The sequence below is a fragment of the Dromaius novaehollandiae genome, chromosome 8 (genome assembly GCF_036370855.1).
Source record: "Dromaius novaehollandiae isolate bDroNov1 chromosome 8, bDroNov1.hap1, whole genome shotgun sequence".
Lineage (NCBI taxonomy): Eukaryota > Metazoa > Chordata > Aves > Casuariiformes > Dromaiidae > Dromaius > Dromaius novaehollandiae.
This window is the reverse complement of record NC_088105.1, coordinates 10,050,964-10,071,181: the sequence shown is the minus strand read 5'-3', so window position 1 is coordinate 10,071,181 and position 20,218 is coordinate 10,050,964. Positions and strand designations below refer to the sequence as shown.

The 20,218-nt window shown below is 41.7% G+C and overlaps 1 protein-coding gene and 1 long non-coding RNA gene across 7 annotated transcripts in view; one reads left to right on the top strand and one right to left on the bottom strand.

Moving 5' to 3' along the window:
- The window catches only part of RALGPS2 (Ral GEF with PH domain and SH3 binding motif 2), a 186,807-nt gene that overhangs the window by 141,623 nt on the left and 24,966 nt on the right, over nucleotides 1-20,218 (bottom strand). For 3 of the 6 annotated variants that reach the window (XM_064515622.1, XM_064515625.1, XM_064515624.1), the window contains exon 1: nucleotides 747-1,060. The exons of 2 other annotated variants lie outside the window; for them this stretch is intronic. The gene's annotated coding sequence lies outside the window, so the exon portion shown is untranslated. Of the gene's footprint in view, nucleotides 1-746; nucleotides 1,061-11,187; nucleotides 11,243-20,218 lie in introns of those variants that run through there. One more of the 6 variants, XM_026101042.2, reaches the window with a different exon arrangement.
- The window catches only part of LOC135329000 (uncharacterized), a 33,694-nt gene continuing 14,870 nt past the window's right edge, over nucleotides 1,395-20,218 (top strand). The window contains exons 1-2 of the long non-coding RNA XR_010390121.1: nucleotides 1,395-1,818; nucleotides 7,180-7,251. This is a non-coding gene — a long non-coding RNA (uncharacterized LOC135329000). The remainder of the gene's footprint in view (nucleotides 1,819-7,179; nucleotides 7,252-20,218) is intronic.

Below are 20,218 nucleotides of genomic sequence, written 5' to 3'. Positions count from 1 at the left end.
CGCTGCGACGGCTCGATACCCCGAGCACCTCCCCTCCACCCCGGGGTGCGCACCGGGACCCAGCCCAAGGCTCCTGCTACCCTACACCCCACCGCGCGGTAACTCGGCTCCGCTCGACCCGAGGGCGCCCCAACACCCGCCCCGAGCGCGGATCCCTCGGTATCGGCATCCCGCAGCCGCAGGCACGTCCACACCGCGCCACCGCCGCTCGCCCTGCGCTTCGGCCTCCGCGGCACCGGGGGCCGGCACCGCCCCGCTCCCCCAGGCTGCGGCCACCCCCGCGAGGGGCTCGGGCTCTTCCCCTGGGCATCGGGGCGGCGAGGGGCGGCTCCCCCCCGCCCAGGCCTCGCCGGCCCCTCACGCAGGTGGGTGAGCGCCGCTGCCCCCCCCCTCCCGCAGAGGGGGCGCTGCCGAGCTGCGCCCCGGCCCAGCCTCGCTCCCGATCCCCCCCGCCACCAACGGCCGCCCCCCGCCCCGGCGGCGCCCGCGCGGGGAGCCGGGAGGAGGCGGCGGGCGGGCGCCGCGGCTGCCGGCTCCACGAGGAGCCGGCCCCGGGCAGGGCGAAGGGTGGTGGCCGGGACCCTCCCCGGATCTGGGAGGGGACCGCGCGCCTCCAATCCCCGGCCGCAGCGCGGCAGGGCCCGGCGTGCGAGCCGCGGCGAAGCCTCCTTTCTCTCCTCCTCCTCCGAGGAGCCGGACAATAAGCCCCGCCGCGGCGCCCTCCGCCCCGCGCCGGCCGAGCTCACCTGCAGCGGGGAGACGAGGGAGGCGCGGGGGCGGGCGGGGAAACCGCCGCGGCTGCTGAGAGGGCTCCGCCGCAGCCCCGGCCGCTCAGCGCCTCCGGGCTCCGCTCGCGCAGCGGCCGTGGCGAGGGGCAGCCGCGAGCTCCGCCACACGCATCCACGCGCGCGCGCGCACACACACACGCGCGGGCGGGGTAGGTGTAAGGAGCGACCGGGGGCGGCGCATGCGCGCCAGGCCCCCTCGGCCTCCCTCCTCCCGTGTGGCGGAGCGCCCGTGCTGCCGCGGACCGCGCAGGCGCCGCGTGCTCGGCGCCGCCCCCCCGCCCCCCTCTGCGCAACAGCGCCCAACGGCCGCCGAGGGGGCGTGCTGCACGCCCGCGCGGGTTGCCGTGGCGACGGGGGGGGCGCGCGGGGCGGGCTGGCTGTCAGGCGCGTCTGCCGGCAGCTGTCCTCCCCCCCCCTCCCCCCTCCAGCCCGGCGCCAACGGACGGCGCGGCCGCCTCGGCGCGCGGCGCCCCGGGGGTTCTGCCCCCTCGCAGGGCCCCTCGCGCTGAGGCAGCGCCGCGGTCGCGCTGCTCCCTCGTGGTGCCGGCTGACCCCCCCGTCCCCCCCCTTCCCTTCGCTTTGCTGACAGCCGTCCCCACCGCTGGGCGCGGGCGCCTCGCCGTAAACCCCTCCCGCCGGCAAAAACAAGGAGATACGGGAGGCACTGAAACGTTAACACCGCTCTGGGAGGCTCCTCTCTGCTGCTCGATAAGGCAGCTGGGACAAGGAGGCAGACTGGCCCCCCAAAGCAGTAGTAAACTAAGAAATTCTTTTAAAGGGAATACGGCGCAAGAACTTTCCAGATTGTTGTGTGCTCCCACCATGGTTAGGACATGATTATCGTACAAAGGGAAAACAGGGCCCTCAAGGTGTTTGCATCATTTCAGGAGGGAAAGCTTTCAGAAAACCACCAAATTTTGCAAGAATTGCTGTGAAATCGGAAGAGGTAGCAACAGCGCTGTCATGGAGACAAGGCTTGGCATCGCCCACTTTTCCATTTACCCCCCCCCCCCAGGAGGCTCCAGCCCAAGTGAGTGATCATAATAATTAATAGTTGGCATTTATACATTTATACGTATTCAGAGTGCTTTACAAACAATACCTAATCTCATTAACTTGTGAGTGGACTTGTTTATATCCTATCCTGGAATTAAGATGCTTCTTTCACATCCTGGAGAGGTGGAATCAGTAATTTGTTCATATATGAGCTAATCTATTGCTGCCATCCCGTATCTAGCCGGCTGCTATGTGTACTGCCGCGCTTCTGATACAGCCGCAGGCTGTGGGGAGTATAGATACCGGGACCCGAGATACCTGAGCAGTCCAGGTTAAATGAGCAGGCCGGCAAGATAATACTGACGTGGTATCGAGTCCATTCATTTTGGACTGGCATGAACGCAAGGAAAACGAAGTGCGAGATGCCACCTTTCTGTGAAGTTTTCAGCTGGTAAGTCAGTGGGGAGGTCTGAGTGGAAAGAGGGTTTCGTCGCACTTGGAACCACAACACTTAGCACAGAACTGAGAAAGGATTATAGGCAGAAAGGAAATAAAGACAGCTCAGGACAGGGAAGCAAAGGTAAATTTTTTGTGAGTTACTGTCTTTCACTGAAACAGGAGGAGATTAATTTATTTCACAAAACAAATTTCTTAGAATTAATTAATTTAAGCAGCGTATAGAGGGGGCTGGGTGACACAAATTTTGAAAGACATCTTACAAGTCTCTTCTGAAATGCTTCCAAAAAACTATGTGGTGGGTTGTGAAGAAGAAGTAATGCTGTGGACCAAAAACTGAGATGAAACGGGAGAACAAATGGTCAGTCATAATGACAGTGAAAAGGAAGGTGTTTTAAGATTCTGTGCTAGGACATGTATTGTTAAGACATATACAAATAGTCTAGAAAAGGACAAAGCAGAAGGAGACATGACAACATTGGTAGATGGCACAGCATTAGCCACGTTAGTGGGGCAGACTGTGAAGATGTTCAAAGTGACCTGACTAGGAGGGCGGTACAGTGACAGATTCAATATTGATAAATAATCATCAATAAAACATAGGAAGGAAAGAAGTCTGGTTATATATTGTAGAGGGTTCTATAACAACGGTTAGTTTAGGTAGTTTAAGAAAGACATGGGCGTCCTTGACAGTAGTTCAGCAGAAATGTCTACTCAGTATATAAACACAGTCATGCTAACAACATGCCAAGATGTGAAATGGAGAAAAGTAGAGACAATGTTGGGATGACATTATTTTGTATCAAAAAGAATTTTAAAGAATTTGAGGGGAGGAGAAGCGATAAGAGAAAAAATACATCTTTTGTCATTCAAGATAAATTAGACTGTGAAACTGAAATACGCGGCTCCGATTAAGTGTTGAAATGCTATAGTTTCACACTGGGGCCTCACGTTGAATTGTTTTTCCCCTGTGATTCCTAAATCTTTTCCAAGACAGCATTTTCCAATATTCAGTTGCCCATTCTATACACATGGCTGACATTCCTTATTATTTTATAGGTACAGTTTTCCACATTACATTAAACGCTCAATTTAAAATTCATTATTAGTAGAAAATTCCAGCTGTGCTGTTAAACATTCAAATGACAGGAAGCATCAAAAAGAGAGGAAATTACAAGATGAAAATATGTGGCAATATAGTTGATTGTAATGAAGAAAGCTCCTGTCAAAAGTAACAGGAAACCACTGTCATTTGTGACTGGCAGACTGTTAGAGTATGTGTACAGATGGCCAAACCTGAACAAATATCATTACACAAATTATTTCAAAATGTTACTCCCCACGAGACATCACATTTGCCATCACCACATTCATTAACGAGAACAAATTTAGAAATCGTATTTGCCTATCTATCCCTCCCACAGATAGGTACTCTTCTGAGTAGTAACTTATTACAGAATCTCAGAAGTTAGTTTTCAGACATACTTGTCTCAAATTACATCGACAATGATTGTTTGTATGTCCGATTGCCCAGCTCTGTCTCTCTGCAAAAGTGTAAATAGTTTCATTGTAAATAGAACCTCCTCGATCTATATAGAAAATAATTATTTCTTTTTGAGACTTACAGTTTACATCTTCAACATCTATCAACCAACTGAGATTATGGAAATTTATCATTTTATTTCTAATTTCATAGATTAAAAACATTTTTCCATTAGGCAACATAAAATGTGTATGTTTCAGAGTATGTTTGTAGCAGCAGATAGAATGAAATGTTGTTCAGACGGCAACCAAAGCACTTACTATTGTAATTTAAATCTAAGTCTATAAAAATGCCAGCAGATTACACTCACTGTTTATTATACTTTCATTAAGAGAATATTGTGTAAGCATTTTAGAATAAAAAAATTATAAATTACTTTAATAGGATCTGCTTTGCTTGTATAGATCACAGTACAAATTGTTATAAAATTCAAAGGCGAAAAAGAAATAGTATTTGATTATGACAGATCATATCGTGCTGTGTACAAAGCTCTGGTATTAAAACTATACGTTAATATAAAATCAAATTAATTTAGTTGCCTTTCAGCCAAGCTTCCTGAGTACTGCAGAAAAGATAATCCTTAATCTTGTTTTAGTAACTAATGATTTGAGAGAGCACAGTTCACAGTTTGGCACCTAGTTAGCACTTCATTAATTACTAATTACTTGGCACTAAGTAAAGTTCTTCTAACATTGCTTGAACCTAGAAACAGTTATTATCATAAAAAGTCATTAATTAAAATCAGTTTTATGTGAGATGTCCCAACAAGATAGTTGCTAAACTATATAGTTCCCTAAGAATGAGAATATAGTAGAAAATATTTTACTTACATATGCTAAGTGCTATTCTTTTCTATTTTATTCTTTGAATAAGTCATTCCATGAGTCTATCATAATGCACATAATTCACACAGTACTTCAGGAAGATAGATGCTAAAGAAATGTAAAGTACTGCTAAACTATTTTTTGCTTTATGAGAATAAAGACTGTATAATATGTTGTTTCCAACTGTGTAATCATAACTCAAAACTGTATCACTGTGCTAAAGCATAATTGGTGTCCATGCCACCTTAATTTTTTTATTTTCTAATTTTGGACCACTTACCTATACAACTCTGACTTTCTAATGCAGTGCTTTATATTGTACATATTAGTATCTATGTTCTAGTGAGTTAGGTAGTTCCTGCAATTATTCCTACATGGTCCTACTTTTTTGGTCTGTGTTTCTCTCTCATGTCCTTGACTGTGTTATAGATAAAACAGGAGTCAGAACCGGATAAATGTAACATTACTATATCTATTACCATCTTCCTCTTTCCTTTTGGAGGATGTTTGTGCTTGATACATATGAGAGACATACTGTCTTCCACCCTTTATTAAGGAGGATGAACTTCCTGCTTCAATCATAATAAAAGGCAATTTTCAGTCAGTTCAGTTAAACTTGGAACTAATCATAAAAAATATTCTAATGGATAAAACTGTCAGTACTCTAGGAATCTGGTACAAATACACACTAGACACCCTCTGTTTTCAGAGTTTACAGTTAGAGGAAGAAAGCATTACAAAGGATGCTGTACCAAAGAGTGGAAGTATACTTCACAGCTCTTCTAATTCGATGTGTTCAACTGAGGTGCTAATATTCGCTCCTAAAAGTAATGTGATTAATAATAGAACAGCTCCTTAGGAATGCCTGTCTGAGCTAGTTCTGTTTTTTTTCTTAAATTTTTAAGTTTTTTAAGAGTGCATTAAAGCAGCAGCTTTTAATTTCACCCAAATACATATACTCTACACACACACACACACACACACACACTTCCTCTTCACATCTCCAAAGCATTGTTTTCCCAGGATCAACAAAGTCTTTTCCACATGTCTTCGTAGTGGAGGAAGCAGCACACAGATAACATTATTTCCTCACTGTCTGTCATGCAACTCACGGATTTTTCAACAGGAAGAGCATACAGTTCTTTACTATATTGCCTTCCTATGCTCCAGAGCCACAGAGGTATGAAGGTTGGTGACTTGCTTTATGTTAGGATCCCAAGAGGAACCATTTGCAATGGGACGATGCTGATAGTATCAGGGAGGGAGCTAGAAGCAAAAAACTGATTGGCAGCACAGAAGCTGAATACAGATACTCTTTTTCTGTTCTCCCAGTACCCATGTATATCACAGGAGACAGTATATCATTAGAGACAGTACTAGCAGACTGCTTAATAGAACGCAAATCCCCGCACAATTTTTTATGTTATATAAATATCTATCTACACATATTTTCCATAAAGAACGGAGATACTAGGATCCCTAAATGATTTATACACAGTATGGAAGTAGGACAAACATAATGATTTACAGCAGGTTTTAATGACCGTCTGAAGAGGAAAGATCCCAAATATGGACAACAGCAACTGCTAATTGTAACTGGTAATATTTCATCTATGTAAACAGTCTAATGATCATGTCTGCCACAAGACTTCAAGAGATTTATCTTCCAAGCTCCCTAATATGGATACATCTGTCCCCTGCTTAAATCCTGTGTTCTTGCCATCTGCTCCAACACACTTTTTTCAACCTCAAGCAGTGATTAAACAGCTATTTGGAGAAGAAAAAGAGTCTCCTCTTTCAATTTTTGGCCAAAATGTTTAATAACCGAAAAAGTTAAAAAACAAAACCACACTCCTCTTGGATCTCCATTGTATCTGTGATATGAAATGTCATTAGTGAGATACTCCACTGAAGTTTCCAGGTAATGTTTACATTTGACCATACAATAGAGTGTATTGCACCCACAGATTCCATGCAGTTTCATTATAGAATGCAATAAATTAGGAGCTAATTAAGTTAATATCATTTCGTTAATCAGCCAAATTGGCATTAAGAGGTAACTTTATACTAGTAAATCAAGAAGCATTCTGCCTTAAAAAGAGGGGAACTTCCTAGACTTCTTGAGTTGCACCATGGGAAGTTTAGGCACTAATACTCCTTTGAGATGTGGTGTGTACTTATCTCTTCATGTTCAGGACATGGGGAAAGGGGAAGGACAGAGCCATAGTGCTCACTTTTCTGTATGAGGAGAACCAAAGCAGAGAATTCGGTAGATCCTGCTTTCTGGGGTGGGACTGCAGCCTGCCTGGTCCTTATGTGGGCCACATACATCAGCAAAGCTCCTTATTCTGGATCCATCATTCACTGCAGCCACACAATGGTCAGTAATGCTCCATCTCTTAGTGCTTATTAAGAGCACTGAAATCCTTGGAAGGTATGAGAGATGTGCTGAGCATTTTTTTACTTATGGTAGAGGCACAATGCAATGATAATACTGTCATAAAAAGAAACATACTAGAGAATTTCTCTTGTTCCTTCTCAGTAAGTTTCCTCAAAATCATTTCTTTTTTAGATTGTTTCTTCCTCCTGCATAGAAGAAATCAAGGATTTCACCTCATCATGATTCCCCAGAGCTCCATAGGAGGTAACTGGACTCAATACCCATGCTTCTTTGCCTTTGGTCTTTTGGCTGACTTACTACATCTACTGTCACCTGCAATTATAATTGTTACTGCTTACAAGGATGTGTGAAACTATGCAGTGTCTTTCAGGAATACTGCAGAACAAAGCAAATCTACAACGTCTTTTATATCCACAGCTAATAATCCTTGTCTGAAAATATTAGAATATTATGTTTGCTGGTATAAATAGGTGCAACTCCACTGGAAGGCCTTGCCATCCATTACTGAAGAGCTTTGCTATGTAGGATGCAGATGGTCTGCTTGTTCAGATTTAAATTTAATAAATACCATCATTTAAATTACTGGACACAAATAGATAAAATAGATTGTTTTATAGCCAGTGTTTTCAGAATCATTTATTCAGCAGTTCTTGTAGGTATTACTGAGATAAGCAGAGGAGCAAGACATCATCTTTTGTAGTCTATATACTAGCAGATAAGACCTATAGAGCAGGATAATCTCTTTGATATCATGCTCCTGCATATAAAGCTGCTTGTCAGGAGCTAGAGTTAGATGGCATAGGTACTCCGATGTTATGCACCATACACGCTTATATGACAGTTAGGAAGCCAGATGATAACATGCTTTCAGATACTCATTTGCAGATGAACAAAAGAGATAGACATAAAGTCTCGGGTACTCCCTACTTTCCTGTATATCTCGAGCATTATCAGGATGAAAGAGTTCCATTTTAGAGACAGGATATCTAGGAAATGCTGAATGATAGGACTCACAGCAAATACCACTCAAGATTGTTTGTGTCAAAAGAAAAAAGAAAAGACAACATAACCTTTAGAAGAACATGTGTGTAACAGAAGGTATCAACATCCTCTACTAGAACTATCTGAGAAAACCATATACGAAATTAACCCAGCTTTCTAGACCCAAATTTTATCTTAAGCCATGAAATGATTTTCACATCAATATAAATATTATGGGGAATCTAGAGACTTGCGAAAATTTCACTTTAAACAGAAAAGATCATTGTGCCACTTTCACAGCCCTATAATATGCCTACTGAAAATCGCTTCAGCATTCATCAGAATACCTTCTATTAAACAAGAAAAGAAAAAGCAATAAACATTTTTTAAGTAAATAAGAAGTCACTCTGTATGAAAACAAGGCCTGTTTCATGAGAAGAATCATCTGACATGGAGCAGTTGTAGTGGAACGTCTAGTGTTTATAAATGTGTCTCAGCTGCAGACAGCTGTTGAACTTCTGAAATAGAAGAGATTTTTCCTGTATACCCTGGAAAGGCTTCAAAGTACACGCAGCAAGCAAATTCCACAAATACAATGGGCCTATTTCGGTCAGTGGTCACCTAAACTTTTACTGGGATCTGATTCATTCTGGGGCCAAAACAGACATCTATAAACTAATTGTCATTTGCATTTGATCCTTTCCCACTGACGTGCTTGGGAAGTTATCATTTAAAGAGTGAAATCTGAGTCTTAAAAATCTGACTAGATACACGCTAAAAATGTCAGAGAATGAAACCTCTATTTCCGTAGAACTTTGTTTGATCTTTCTGAAGAGAAGCCATGTATCGTAAGGACGAGGAACCCCATCCTTGAAGCTATTTTATAAAACAGCTTCTGATTGTTAGGATGAAATTTCTGGTTAATACTTTCTACAAGTAAGTACCGATTAGTTCTATAAAAATAAAAGCATTAGAAGTAAATATTTAACACTGTTAAAACCTAAAAGTTTGTCATTGTGTGGTGTCCTCCCTGGCTGCTGCTACATGCCACACACTATCAGCAACATCACATGCCTGAGACTCAAAGGAATATTACACCTCAAAAAATTACATATCTGTTACAAATTAATCTTTGAGAGTTGTATGAAGAAATACTTTATTAAAGATTATTGTAATGTAATGTAGAATTTGAGTATTTTATTCTATATGACAGATTATTATGTTGCTTTCATCACCGTGCTATCTGAACACTTCTCAGCACATTAAGAACTGCAACTAAAATTTGACAGATTTATTCTCTTGTTCTCTCCCTGAAAGAGAAGTGCGAATAAGCTAGATTGTTTTGTTACACTTTGTCTTTTAGACGTATCTGCAGATATTTTTAGTTTTCACTACAGAAGATAAAATTGAAGTACATTTTGAACTTGGTTGAGAAATTAGTGAGTTTCACAGTGGTCTTGAATTCTTACAGGAATCATTTCCAAGGTCTCACCTTGGCCTTCTCTGTCTCTTGCATAGATGATTTTCACCTATATAGCAGAAAGCTCTATTGTGTCTAATGAGCTGGGTTATTTTTGTTTCCAGAACTGAGACTCTTATTTAGAAATACTGGACTTAGATCACTGAGTAACCTGAGCTAAGGACTGATGCTTTGAACATGACATAACATTATGCAGAAAGGGAATGCAGAGAACAGGAGAAAGTTTGATGCGTTTCTGATAGCTCACATTGCCCATGCTGCATCATTTTTTATTAGCTGGCATTCCTTAAGAGCCACTATTCATTACTCTTCCCTCAGCCTGAGTCAAAACCTGTTTAAACTGGAAGTAAGACAAACTTAGAAAATTCTGAAATTTTAGAAAATACCTACAAATAAAAATAACTACAGGCAAAGACAGGACTTGCAGATTTACTGTCTTTTTTTCAAAGAAAAAAATATACACGATAATGTCCAAATCTCCCTTTCAGGGAGAAGGCTGCCGGATTTGAATGTGCTTGTACTTGGCATTCCCAAGTAGTCATACACATATGATTAGAGATTCGTGAACATGAATTCAGCGATAGCGTTCAGAGAAAGCTCACAGTTATACCCCCATTAGCCAATGGGGCTAGAAACAGCTAGGTCAAGGGATGAGGTTTGGGACTGTTCTGGGTGGCTGCAGGAGGTAGATAAGGCATGATATTGAGGACAAAAGAGGTGGTAGAGGACAGCACAAGAGCATGAGACAGGGATACTATTTTGGTGAGCGTGTTGGTACAAAGTCAGACTCAGGATGATGACGAGGAAGCAATGAGAGATGCCTTCTCCTGTATATAAACCACTACAGTTGCTTGTACCAGGACAATCATGACTTTTACATAGTAGCCAAGCAAAGTGAATTTGCTGAACCCCTATCTAAATCAACAGCAGCTCAGATGAGTTTTATGGAGATGGAAGAAACATGATGAAATGGAGATTTTTTTTCCTTTGGATTTCAGAAGATGGATTTAAAATCAAGCAAGTAATGGACCTCAAATATGGGTACATTCCAATAAAAATGGAATAGGATACCAGCACTATGTAATTAAACAAAGTATATGGAAAACACAGCGAATACCACAGTATTTTCAACAATATATCCTCAGCTAAAATGCTGTTTTGCATTTTGGCTTCTGGTTTTAAAAACATATAAAAAATAAAAGAGGATCAGGCAAAGGAACCTAAAAGAACAACAGGAACAAGGCCATAAGGGAAGACACTAAAACAAGTAAAACTAAATCTAGTAGATTTAACTGCTTTCATCTACGGATGAGAATTAGAGAGAAATTTCCTATCTGCATTGTCATCATCATCCAGTGAAATCAGTCAGCCAGTACACTAGAGGGTATATGAACATAGAGAAAATGACAGTTTCTACTCCAAAGATCCAAAAGAGCGCAATGTTTTCAATAGCATATGGTATTACAGACCTCCCCTAGCAGCACAGTGGGCTAGTTGTGAGAAGAGGGGGTGCCTAGGCTTCAGGCAGAATTTACTCCCCAGCCTCTCACACTGCCACAATCCCCTGAGTCAGGCCCATGTTCTCCCAGCTCCAGCTTTGCTCTGCTCTCTGCCCGCTAGCATGTGAGCACAGCTCCCAGCCCAATCTCTGCTTCTGTGGCAGCCTCCCAACCTGATTCAGACTCAGAGCAGCAGCTGGGTAGAGACTTCTGTCTTACCCCTTGGGGAGAGAGAGGTCAGGCAGTATGAGTCCTAAAAAAACTTCCGTACAGGCAGGGAGGCAGAGCTGGACCTAGGAATGAAACGCATGAGAAAGAGAAACCTTTGAAATGAAGAGACGGTGAAAGTTTGCATTAACACCCTCCTCCCTGCAGACGCATTTTAATTTAGTATACCACTTTGTTTCTGAAACTCTGTGCTTTAGAGCAAACAGTTCAGCAAATGAAACAAATGGCTTAGAAGATTTTTTTAAAGGATTAGATATGTACATGAATAACAACGACATGCTGACATGGAGAACAACTGCAAACAGTGTTGGTGATGCTTCACAGGCTGATCACTTACTGGAGTCATTTCTCTCCTTTATATATTTTGCATAGGTTTCAGGTACGTTATGCCTTCTGCTGAAGCATTAAATGTAGGCAACTGTTGGAGATGGAGGAGATCCTCTAGACTAACAGTGCTTGGTTCTATTCTTTGTTTTTAATTACCAATTATTTATGATACACTTTTTAAAAGTCGTACTCTACCAATTCTGTTTTGAGGCAGCATATGTAAGAGAGAGCAAGCATGTGCATATGTGAGCTTTAAGCCAATGTGTATTTGGAAAATGAACCTTACAGTATATGTCCTTTCACCTCAGAAATGCTTTCATACACTCATTCTTTCTTAGATTATTCTCAAATGCATTTAAGAAAGAAAAAGATCTGTTTCTCCCTTGTATCTTCTAATCTCATTTGAGCTAAGTGCTTATAGTTGGATTCATGCAGGTGGGAAACATCTTTCAAGATTCTTCCATTTCAAATTAATCTGTTTCTTCTGTTGGTTTCTTTCTGTTCTGTTAGATAACTGGAGACACATATTTAAAACTAATCACTGCACAATGAGCCATGAGGAAAGGCAGCAGGTTGGATGGATGCTTATAAGGCAGGAGGCTTGAAGTATACTGACAAGATATTACCAGTTTACAGCTCTTATCTGTCGAAAGCAGCAGAACAGAATGAGGGCAATTAGACTTATTAGCTGGTCTACTGACCCGTAAGAAAAAGGGAATAAAAACGCCAGAGTGTGATAATACAGGCAACACTGCAGAACAATAACAGAACATGCATAATAGTGCAAGAAAAGCCCTTAGGAGAAAAATTAACTTTCTACTTGGTTTTGTTAGGAAAAACATAAACAGAGAGAACTACCAACAGCTATGCAGAAAAGAGCTAGCATTTCAGGAAAATACACAGGGCCAGATCTTGCCTCCTACATCTGCACATACTGTCTGTTCTTCAGGCCTGTGGAAATAAGCCAGGAAAAATTAATTGGCAGAGGACCGTATTATCTCTTCTGCATAGTTCCCATGTAGTATCTCAGAGAAAGACTATGCAGCTAGGGCACTGGCAGGAAAAGCTGCCTGCCAGGGGAAAGCTGTCCTTGATTCCCACTCTGTATCCCTCAGGATATGCCACATTTAGGTGGGACATCTCTTTCTTTTCGATCTGAGATGATCTGAAGAATTCTGTCACGGAGATTTCCTTCCATGATGAAAAGGAAGCGTTGATTTGGGTGTCAGGGTTTTTACATGCTGTGTAAGTTCAGGGCAGAAACATGAATGCCAATACAATAGCAACTACGGAAGCGCTGATGGCCACCATTAGAAGGCTAGGCCATCAAGTCTGCTATTGCCTTAGACATTTGCTAGAAGAGGATTTGATCTTAGAAAAGGGCACCAGGGACATTATAAGTCCTCCCACACAGCGCACTCTCTCCCCTACTGCTTACCCCTCCCCTACCTTTCATTTCAGTAGTTTCCAGGTACCCAAGGAGGAGAGATGGTATCTGAAGAGTGGATAATCCCCCAGTTTTACATATTATGAACATAAAGTTATGGTCCAGCCTGCTGATTTATATAGGAAATATCAAACAGACAACCTTCTTTTCAGTTTCCCACTAAGTAACGCATATCTTTCTTGTCTAGTGGAAAATCCCATGAGGTAGGAAAAATATCCTGGAGTTCGCATTGATGAATTACTTAAATTGCCTCTCCACTAGGGGTCTGCAAGACATTGGAAGGGTCATAGCCTCCATATCCCCAGACCCTGGGGTTCTCTGGGGAATTCTGCATCACTTCTATTAAGTGTCACTGGAGTCCTCTCCCCTCCTCCATCATTTCCTGCTCCCTTTTCTGCCTCCTTACCACTCTTGCAGCAGTGCTCACTAAGAAGCTGTTTTGCCATTAGCTGTCTCCCATATGGCTCTGCACTAATCCATGCTCCCACACAGGTTCATGCAGAGGGGAGAAACTATAGCCGTGGAAGAAATGCTTCACTGAGCAGCACTGTCTGCTATGCAGATTACAGCTGGCAATTAAAAAGTGCAAAAGAATCATGGAAAACAGTAGCACCGCTTCTCTTCCCACTCCTTGCAACATCTGCAGAGCTCTCAAATATCCTGAATTTACAAAAAAAGATTTTTCAGAGCATCTCAGAATTGGGAGACAGCTTATAATCACCTCTCCTCTCTGTTAACAATCTCAAGGTATTTTCCACAGGATTTTTTATTATTATTTTTGCTCCTCTGTCTATTCTGTTTGGTCAGAGGAAGACTCAACACTGGAATTTACTAAAGAGCGAGGGGAGTTAGGAAAACAATTCACTGAAATTGAACCAGATTTGGGAGACTAACTTTTTAAAAAACTCTAGCCCTGCCTATTTACACTGACGCTTTTTTAACATCCTGAGAAGCATGTCGAGAAACTTACCATTTGTCAGGCGCTTGCAATAGTGGGCTGTCAGCTCACTGCCTAGCAACTCACTCACACTGCGTAGGGATATCCTGGCATGACACACACTGTCACGTCTCGTTGTCTAATGCTCGCCTTGATGCTGTCTCACTTGCTAACACGACGTTACAGCAGGTCCCTCACTTGGGAGATACTAAGCTGGCCCTCTGTGTTATCTGGCCCAGTGAGCTCGCCTAATGACACCAATAGGAAAAGCAGTATTATGGTTTATCTAGATACCAGATTTACTATGCTACAGAAGTCACAATGTATTTACACAGGATTTTATGGCAAGTAGAAACGCAGCATCGGTGTAGCATGAACATCAGGCTCCTTGAAATGTCAGCAGGTATTTTGATATATTATTTCCCAAAACCAGTTAGCAATGCCCTGTGAAAAAAAGCTGTAAACTTTAAGCTAGGAAAAAAACCCAAACACATAAATAAAAGCCTTTTGCTTTACCCAGACAAAGCAGCTCAGTAAAATGTGATTTAGTGATTAAACGAGCTGAATAATGTTCAGAGTCAAGAGCTCCTATGTAGGAAACCTGAGGTTCTAGCCCCCATCAGTTAGAGCAATTCACATAGAGGATTTGGAGCCTCAAATGACAGTTGTGTGCTGTTGACCGCCATCCTGCAGGTCATGACTTCCCCCTCAAAGTCCATTCTGTCTTCCAAAACTTCTGTTGTGATACAGGGAAATGGGAAGAACAAAACTGAGAATCACAATCCTATATTATTAAAAACCTTTAAGAACAAATAGAAAAACCTTGAACTGAACTTACTAAACAACAGCCAGATCTCAGAGGTCACAAGAATGCTGATTTTTCCAGTCCTTTGTAAAACTCACTGCTGTCTTCAACACAGCTGTGTTAAATACTTGTATTCTGGGAACACAAAGCACTAAGTAAGGTTTGTGACTGTGACCAACAGCAAATGCTTTTCTACTTCAGTCAAGAGTTCTGAACCACAGGCTTTAATTTGATATTGAAGAGATGACTTAAACAAGAAGCATTTAAGTAAAATAAAGGGTTTCCCTCTACTGCCTCTTTCACTAGATGTAACAGTTGAGAAATATATTCTAAACCTGTGGATTCTATGTTCTTATATAACTTGGCATTGTCTCAGTGCATGCACATTTTGAATTGGCTGCATATTCCTGTACAACTGTATGGGGAGCAGACAAAAATACAGAATCTTTTGAAAATGCAAGTCTTAATGCAGGAAGTCAGTGTACCAAGGGGCTTTACTACATTCAAAAAACGGAAAACAGAATCTCCAACTAAATGAGATGAAAAAAGCATCGCATAGGGTTAAAAGTGATAAATTACCATGGAAGTGGAGTAGTCCTGCCTCACAGGGGGTGCATCTGTTTAGAGCAGAAGAGCCTAGCAATCCCTGAAATCTCCCTACTGTTCACCTCAATCACAAATGCAGTGGTAATGTTTACTACGCTGTTACGGCACAGCAGAGACAACATCACGTTCCACGTGCATACGAGACAACTGAACAAAAGGGGCAAACTGGTTAAGTGAATCCCCACAAAGTTCTGCACAGGAGCCTTAGACCCGATCAATAATTTTACATCCCTGGCAAACTAAGGCTCCTCCAAAAGAATACATGAAATCTTTCTCAGTGAGCCTTATTCATACTTCTGCTAGTCTGTGTGTCTGGGATAGTAGCAGTAGTGATCAGGGGAATAAACTATTTCTGACCAAGTGAATAAACCCTGTGCAGTCAAAGTGGAAGACTGCCCGAAGTAAGTTCCTCCACTGTAGCTAACATGCGATATATATACTGCAGTGGGACATGGAAAGCTAGATAATTTTTTAGGAAGCCAAAATCTAAGGAATCTTAATTGGAAGGGGTCCTCTCTGCCATTAGTTACCCAAATATATGCATAAATTCTTATATATTTCCTTAGTAAGCTCTCTTAAATACAATTACTCTACTGAATGTCATGTAAACAAATCAGTTTTCCATGGAAAAATTGTATTATTGATAATTACAACTTTTGTGTTAATCAGACAGCAAGGTAAAACAAATTAGTCAGTGAAGGTGGTTTAATCTAATCCATTCTATTTAAGGTTGTAACAAGGCCGGTGTGTGCACTTAGGTAGTTATGTCTCAGCTGAGGATACGGTAATAGTTAAAAAAATGCTAACATGACCCTTGTGAATATAACTCTGTGAATCAATACCCTAATTCTGTTAGAAATAGAAAGACTACAGAAATATCTTGTGATCAAAAAATAAAGCCAGATTATATACAAATTTTGATTTTTAAACAAAGAAGAATCTTGCTGTAATGCTATTTTTACCAGCATGACCCTTCATTTGCCTCAGGAAGGTTTCAGTAAGAACCCAAACACTGTCAGAACTGCATACCTTACAGCATTTGATGTATTTGGCACATTAGCAGCTCTGTAAACTCTACCTTCTGCATCACTTTCCTGAGGCCTTCGTATCCCAGAGCACATTGAAAGCATCTGTAAAGGTGCAGGTAATTATTACAGTAAGTGTGATTCTTAAGCTTAGCTTTGTCTAGAAAATGCATTAAATATAGTAGAGCATTTTTTTAATCTTTGGAGTCTGTCACATTTGATACTTCAGTTATTTCCTTGATTTTTATTGGAACATATCTATTTTTAGGCACAAACTCATGCTAATCATTGCATCTCTTTCACAATACATCATAAGTATATGCATATAAATGGCACTTGTATGGTATGTATTGTGGCACTAGTGGAAGACATACATGAACACGCACACAGACATCCTCCCTCCCCCTGCACTTCACACTCTGTAAGTAATCACCAGCGTGTTATTCTTAATCAGCTTTATTCTCGATGAGGGATGGGGTGGTGCACATAAGGGAAGTATTTGGAACACTCAAATAAAGGCTGCAGAATTGCCTATGAAAATGTGTAATTGCTTGCCTGAAAATAAATGCAGAAAATACTTGGACTCTAAACAGTGAAACTGTCTCACAGATCATTCATCACTATGCTGACTCAGTAAGTTATCCAATTCCATAAAAGTTGATAGTTTCTGAGCTTGTTAGTTAAAGGGGCCATCTGAATTGGTATGTCTAAAATTTGACCTAGCAACTGCATTTCTTTGGGCAGCCTGTCCCTTCCGTCTCCCTCTCTACTGTATTCGTGGGAGCAGGCTAGGCACTGAGAAATAATTTTCCTCCTCAAAATACTTAGGCATCACTGTGCCTTGCTGCTAAGCAAAAACAGAGCATCACAAAGTCCAGCAGCAGCTTAGTGTGCTTCTCTAGCACACCAGGCTCATCATGCTGGACATGCCATGGTGCCCAACCTACACCCAGAAAGGGAAGGTAGGCCTGTCTGAAGTTATTTGATTCCCTAGATACCAGACAGCAACTTGGACCCAAGGAGCAAATTGAAGTTGTTTTAGCTGCAGTAGCACCAAGGGATCTGCAGAATGCAGCTGTGCTATGGCCATGCCCCCTTCCCTGCCTGCTCTTTCCTATATTGGAGGAGAAATGAGGGTAATTCCCAGCTGACTGCACAGCTGTACCCTTTCTAGAGCTCTCCTGACACCTGAGAAAACCTTTTACAGCCAGACAGCTTTAGAACTGTTTGGTGTTATCCTACAATGCCAGAGGGTCTCAGGGCAGGGTTACACCTGCTGAGCGCTGGTTCCCACGTCTCTTCTTTCTATGCTGCTAGCCTGGCTGTAGTGGAAATGCAAAACATCTATACATGCTGACAAAGAATCAGGGCTAGGATATCTGTTGTGGTCTGTGCAGCAATGTGCCCAACCCTACTCTTGACTAGCACAGGAATGACAGCCCAGGCCTGTACTCGAATGTGCTAGTGTTAAGAGATCAAACAAAGCTTTCCTCAGTCCAGGCTAGGCTGTAAACACCATGCTTTGGAGGCAAGTCTGGCCTCAAATACATGCCCAAACCTGTGCTTGACTGAGTGTAAACTCAGCTACGTGACTTCAGCAGGGCCAGAATGTGGCCATTAAAACTCCAAAAAAAAAAAAAAAAGAAAAGAAAAAAAGAAAAGAGAGAGAGACAGAAAAATATCTGGCAACTTCCGGCTTCCTATTCTAATGTTACCAAAAAGAAAGAGGTAGTTTGTGTCATTGACAGCTTTTGTAGCCTTTGTTTTGTGAAGCTATAAAGCTTTACAAGATTTCCACAAAATGGTATCATGAAAAAAGAATATGAATATCCACAAGTCGTGCAACAGTAAGGACCCATAGTCCTTGTGGTTTTACCTAGAAAGCTCACATTTGAAATCTTGTTCTTGTCCCTGTTCCAACTGCTAATATGGCCAACAGTTCAAGTCCTATAAGGAATTTCCTGCTGTTTTTTTTCCTTCAATCTCTGAGTCTTCATATAGGTTACTATGCTTCATCTAGCTCAGGTTTCCAAGAGAACTTTCTCTGGCTGTTCTCAGTGCTAATCAGTCACAGGAACCACACCGTCAAAGATGCCAAATACCTTCTTCGGTCAGCCGCTAGCTGAAGGAGACGTTCTGGCAGGCTGAAGGAGGGACAGAAAGATCCTGCTGGGCTGAGATGTGGTGTTTCCACTCAGATAGTCCCGACCTCTTAAAGATTTCCCAAGATCCATTCAGTTCTTGAAGAATCTGCACAACTGGGATTATATCTATGTTTCATTTAGAGGAAAGGTTACAGAGTGGATTTTATCCTATGTGGGTCACTCTTGTGAGTTTTCCAGTTTGGATTAACCTAGATTTCAGTGATTGCTTGCTTATCATAGAAAAAAGTAACTATAATACATGAGGAATAATAATCATAAAAAGTTCCTTTATCCAGTTTCTCCTGCACTTCTAAATCTAAATAAGAACTTAACAGAGTTCAGATTCAAATAATAAAGACAGAAAAACAGTGAAGCAGCTCTAAACCTGATCCAGAAGCAGTCTTCCCTGGAGCTTTGTTCATGACCACTTGGCTCCAAATCGTGACAGGTGTTGGGTCTGATGGATTCTGACAGTGGATAATCTCTACCTCTGAGAAGCACAGGGATTTCTTAATTGCATAAGTCTTATTTGAAAAATAAACTAAATGTTTTAAACAAAAATTAGATGAACCAAAACTATGAAGACAGAAATACAGAATCATAACACGAGAAGATTAGGCCTTCAGGTGATCTTAAACCTATATGGTAACACAAGGGTTTTAACTTGGCTGTATCCTATTAACCCTTTTTTAATTTTGCTATGTAAGTGCAGTTACAAATAGCCTTAGAAGATATGCAAAGCCGCAAGGGACAAACTGGATTTTTGATTTAGAATACAAGATTTTTGTTTGGCTAGTTCTGTATTTGCCATGTGCTCTAATCTGGGACCATTACTTACAGGAGATAAACGTAATTTCAGATAAAAGTTGCACAAAGTAAGAAGTGTCTGTGTCTGTACAGAGGTATTAGCAGTTCACTAATATGAACTGAAATGAACAATTCTGCATTAACTATTTGCTCCATTTTTTTACATTTTAAAACACATAAACAGAGCATTTGTTTATCCAACTTCAGCTAATGCCAGCGGTCACCTCTTCAGTGTAAGAGAGCTAAACTTCTGGCTGCATGTCTTTTATGTGAGAAAGATAAGTTTCACAGCAGGAAAAAATCATAGGAGAGATGAAGGAGGGATTTGATGAGACAGGTTATCTAGAAGTGATAAGCCTCTAAGATGGATACTACCTTAGTACAATTTTTTGTTTATAGAAATTATTGAGCTATAGTTAGTATCACCATTTGAAAAGTACATATTTATGTTCCTAATGCATTAATCTCTTACAATTATTCACTTTTTCAACTTTCTTATTGGAAAGGGTTAAAGTTGCCAGGGATGTTTAAAGTACCACGTCCTGAAAGACACCATACAATGCCACGTTTCCTGTTGACTCAGATACTGCCACATACAGACATAAGGACAAACTGTTACTGCGACTGAGGCAAAGAACACAGCCAAGCTGGACACTGCAAAGAACAGTGTACATTTGGTGACTGCAGCGATTTCAAATAGAAGTATTTAACAAGAAGTAAAAGATCTACGGTGTTTCTGGTTAAAAAAGCATACCATGCTACAAAGGCAGAATATAAGGGAAGATAAACAGAAGGAAAAGATTTATTTCCAATAGATGTAAAAGAAATCGTAACACATGAAAAGGGTTCAGTACAAGGGGTTCAGTGTCATGCCTGCCAAAAGCAAGCAATTTGCAATAATGCATTGCACTCACTACGAATCGG